Source organism: Schistocerca piceifrons, unplaced genomic scaffold, assembly GCF_021461385.2.
Source record: "Schistocerca piceifrons isolate TAMUIC-IGC-003096 unplaced genomic scaffold, iqSchPice1.1 HiC_scaffold_1976, whole genome shotgun sequence".
In the NCBI taxonomy this organism is placed as follows: domain Eukaryota; kingdom Metazoa; phylum Arthropoda; class Insecta; order Orthoptera; family Acrididae; genus Schistocerca; species Schistocerca piceifrons.
The window spans coordinates 90,001-95,000 of NW_025727874.1; the positions used below are offsets into that span (position 1 = coordinate 90,001).

Consider the following 5,000-nt stretch of genomic DNA (forward strand, 5'->3'; position numbering starts at 1 on the left):
AAGCCCCAATCCCTAGCACGAAGGAGGTTCAGCGGGTTACCCCGACCTTTCGGCCTAGGAAGACACGCTGATTCCTTCAGTGTAGCGCGCGTGCGGCCCAGAACATCTAAGGGCATCACAGACCTGTTATTGCTCAATCTCGTGCGGCTAGAAGCCGCCTGTCCCTCTAAGAAGAAAAGTAATCGCTGACAGCACGAAGGATGTCACGCGACTAGTTAGCAGGCTAGAGTCTCGTTCGTTATCGGAATTAACCAGACAAATCGCTCCACCAACTAAGAACGGCCATGCACCACCACCCACCGAATCAAGAAAGAGCTATCAATCTGTCAATCCTTCCGGTGTCCGGGCCTGGTGAGGTTTCCCGTGTTGAGTCAAATTAAGCCGCAGGCTCCACTCCTGGTGGTGCCCTTCCGTCAATTCCTTTAAGTTTCAGCTTTGCAACCATACTTCCCCCGGAACCCAAAAGCTTTGGTTTCCCGGAGGCTGCCCGCCGAGTCATCGGAGGAACTGCGGCGGATCGCTGGCTGGCATCGTTTATGGTTAGAACTAGGGCGGTATCTGATCGCCTTCGAACCTCTAACTTTCGTTCTTGATTAATGAAAACATACTTGGCAAATGCTTTCGCTTCTGTTCGTCTTGCGACGATCCAAGAATTTCACCTCTAACGTCGCAATACGAATGCCCCCGCCTGTCCCTATTAATCATTACCTCGGGTTCCGAAAACCAACAAAATAGAACCGAGGTCCTATTCCATTATTCCATGCACACAGTATTCAGGCGGGCTTGCCTGCTTTAAGCACTCTAATTTGTTCAAAGTAAACGTGCCGGCCCACCGAGACACTCAATAAAGAGCACCCTGGTAGGATTTCAACGGGGTCCGCCTCGGGACGCACGAGCACGCACGAGGCGGTCGCACGCCTTCAGCTCGCCCCACCGGCAGGACGTCCCACGATACATGCCAGTTAAACACCGACGGGCGGTGAACCAACAGCGTGGGACACAAATCCAACTACGAGCTTTTTAACCGCAACAACTTTAATATACGCTATTGGAGCTGGAATTACCGCGGCTGCTGGCACCAGACTTGCCCTCCAATAGATACTCGTTAAAGGATTTAAAGTGTACTCATTCCGATTACGGGGCCTCGGATGAGTCCCGTATCGTTATTTTTCGTCACTACCTCCCCGTGCCGGGAGTGGGTAATTTGCGCGCCTGCTGCCTTCCTTGGATGTGGTAGCCGTTTCTCAGGCTCCCTCTCCGGAATCGAACCCTGATTCCCCGTTACCCGTTACAACCATGGTAGGCGCAGAACCTACCATCGACAGTTGATAAGGCAGACATTTGAAAGATGCGTCGCCGGTACGAGGACCGTGCGATCAGCCCAAAGTTATTCAGAGTCACCAAGGCAAACGGACCGGACGAGCCGACCGATTGGTTTTGATCTAATAAAAGCGTCCCTTCCATCTCTGGTCGGGACTCTGTTTGCATGTATTAGCTCTAGAATTACCACAGTTATCCAAGTAACGTGGGTACGATCTAAGGAACCATAACTGATTTAATGAGCCATTCGCGGTTTCACCTTAATGCGGCTTGTACTGAGACATGCATGGCTTAATCTTTGAGACAAGCATATGACTACTGGCAGGATCAACCAGGGAGCTGCGTCAACTAGAGCTGAGCAGCCGGCCGCCCGGGAGTGTGTCCCGGGGGCCCGCGCGAACACGCAAGCGTCCGCTCAATCATTCTGCAAACAGGAGGAGGCTGAGCTCCCCTGCACAATACACCTCGAAACCCTCTCAGGTCCCGGCGGCGCGCAGCGCCGTCCCAAGTACTTGGTCGGGTTCGAGAGAGGCGCAATCGCCCGGAGTTAGGCGAGTAGACGCTTTCGGTGCGACCACCCGTGCTCCCAACTGAGCTTGCCGCTGCCGACAGAGGCCCGGGAGCGTGCTGTCGTGGCATTGCCGGCGGGAGACAACACGCGCCACCTACGGTGACCGGCAGCTCCAACGCCAGCGCCACAGAAGGACAAAAGCCCCACTTGGGTGCCGAAGCGAACTCTCCCAGCACAGCGCACGCGCCAACACATCCGCACAGCTGCGATACAAACCACCAGCGAGAACCGCTGGGGCGACCGAGCAGCAGACGGCGTCGCGGCGCCGAGCGCCGGGCGGCGGCGCATCCTCAACGCACACAGTCCTCAATCGGACCAGCACACTGAAGATGTCCACCGCGCTTCGCACCGGGCCCGCGAGGACCTACTTTGGCCGCACGGCGCCGCGCGCAGGGTGCGCCGGCGCGCAGCTGCGACGCCTGCCGCGTCCGTCGGCCGGCGCGCCTGCCACTGGCCGCCCCCACCAGCCGGCTGTAGCGCGTGCGCCCACGCACCGCGCGGCCAGCACGCCGGGAGGCGCCCCCTCACCGGCCGGGGACGGTCCCACCCAGCCACCGCCGCGTATCGCTTCACACCCAGATGCCGTTCAGTTTCGTCGGCATGGTGGGTATCGCTGGAACAACCGGTTAGTACCTCAACCTATCGTCGCCATCACCGATTCACCCCTAGCGAGAACAACCGCACCACAACAGGTTACCATTTGTTCATTTGCGTAACTTCACCAGAAAACGCAGGCGTCCATCGCCATTTGCAACTTCAACGATTATTGCATGCCTGTGTCAGGTGTCACGCCACACTACGTCTGCCCACATACACGCAACAAAATGTGCACGCCTAGACAATACGTGGAAGGTGGCCCCCGTACGTATGCGATGTCCATTGCTCGAACGACTGTCAACCGGCCTCTGTAGCATGTCGCAGATATGGAACGCGGTGCACCATGCCATCACGGTGTGTGAGGAGAGACGACTAGGTCCGAATACATCAACAGACAGCTCATGCTGATCGCCATCCACGGCGTCCGTTCCTCCCACACGTCTCTATGGCGTACCACACTGCAATCCAGCTCTCATAGGGAGACGACACGTAGCTGCGTGCACAATATTTGCACTGTATGGTCCGCCGTTTTTGGGCGCAGTCGTTGTGCGGTCACACATGTGCCACGATGTATCATTCAGTACATAAGGACGAATGTGCAGTACAGATTGTGGTTCACGCGTACGACATCAGCGGACAGTTGACACAGGCCGCACCACAACGTAGCCTGAGTACGTCGCATGCGAAGGGCATTGAACATGCAAACTTCTCACCAACCAGCTTGCGAAGGCAGGGGGCAAGGTGGGGACGTGGGGAGGGGCGGCATGTACGTCCTGCTGCCATCCACATTACAGTGTACAGCAGGAGCATGTGGAAAGTGAGCAAGACTTGCAAGGTGTTTAACATGAAGCGATACACAGGGGTGCGGGCAGTGCGAGTAGCGAACTATATTGCGAGGGTTGCGGGTGGGCAACACTACAGTAATTGAACGAGTCGTATAACAATTACAGAGCAGGTTTAGGCGACAACGTGGGTTACGTTAAGGCGACAACATGGGTTAGGTTAAGGCACAACATGGGTTAGGTTAAGGCACAACATGGGTTAGGTTAAGGCACAACATGGGTTAGGTTAAGGCACAACATGGGTTAGGTTAAGGCACAACATGGGTTAGGTTAAGGCACAACATGGGTTAGGTTAAGGCACAACATGGGTTAGGTTAAGGCACAACATGGGTTAGGTTAAGGCACAACATGGGTTAGGTTAAGGCACAACATGGGTTAGGTTGAGGCACAACATGGGTTAGGTTAAGGCACAACATGGGTTAGGTTGAGGCACAACATGGGTTAGGTTGAGGCACAACATGGGTTAGGTTGAGGCACAACATGGGTTAGGTTGAGGCACAACATGGGTTAGGTTAAGGTACAACATGGGTTAGGTTAAGGTACAACATGGGTTAGGTTAAGGTACAACATGGGTTAGGTTAAGGTACAACATGGGTTAGGTTAAGGTACAACATAGGTTAGGTTAAGGTACAACATAGGTTAGGTTAAGGTACAACATAGGTTAGGTTAAGGTACAACATAGGTTAGGTTAAGGTACAACATAGGTTAGGTTAAGGTACAACATAGGTTAGGTTAAGGTACAACATAGGTTAGGTTAAGGTACAACATAGGTTAGGTTAGGTTAGGTTAGGTTACACGTTGTTGTACGGAAAGGTGTAGGGGGGGGGGGGGGCGGGGGCGGCAGGTTCGTTGATAGTGATTATAGTAAGTGAATGCTTGTGACATGATCAGATTTGTCACGTCAGGATGCACCTTTGGCTTATTAGAGGCGGCGCTCCAATTCTATGCTTGTGTGAGACCTGTGTCTTTGACTCATGTCATTGTTTGTGCGCTGTGACAGGAGGTACTATTGTGATGTTGGGTGCACCGTTGTATAGGACATGTGTGGGTGTTGGTGCCTGGTCTGCGCAATGGTGGATGTCGAAAGGCTGGGATATTGTATTTTCCGCACGGACCTCCTGGTCTGGTTGTGATAGTGTGGATTGTGTAATGTGGCGGAGAAGATGCACTGGATGTTGTTCCATGCTGGTGCTTACATATTGTATGTGCGCCTGTTAGAAGCAGAGAGTGGTGCGTGATCAGAGTGTCTGGCTGACGTGTGGTTCCCATTTTGGGCAGACTCTTTCAGCATGTATACGGACAGTTGTGTATATTTGCTGTAGTTTGATGGCTCTGCATTGATTACTAATCAGCGCCGTGTGTACGGGTAATCTGGTTCCAGTCCAAAATGTTCCATCTGTGTACATTAGTGACAAAGACTCCCCCCATGCAGTGGGGCTCGGTCTGTTATAACTCTTCCGCGTAATATATTTGCCCCACGTTTTTGCGACTGCGAGTGCGAGTGCAACGCGCATGGGGACCGACATGCTGATGGCTCGGTATCGGACGCCGTACAGTGAGCAACGCGATCGCGTCTCTCGCTCGTAAGTGGTACAGGTCGCGGCTCATGTATACGGACAGCGGGAATGTCGCATATTGGAAATAACTCTTCATGAAACGCAAGTTATAGG

The 5,000-nt window shown here is 53.6% G+C and overlaps 1 non-coding gene across 1 annotated transcript in view; it reads right to left on the reverse strand.

Moving 5' to 3' along the window:
* The window catches only part of LOC124741657, a 1,909-nt gene extending 251 nt beyond the window's left edge, over positions 1 to 1,658 (reverse strand). The window contains exon 1 of the ribosomal RNA XR_007010007.1: positions 1 to 1,658. This exon is cut by the window's left edge and continues 251 nt beyond it. This is a non-coding gene — a ribosomal RNA (small subunit ribosomal RNA).
* Positions 1,659 to 5,000: the final 3,342 nt, after the last annotated feature.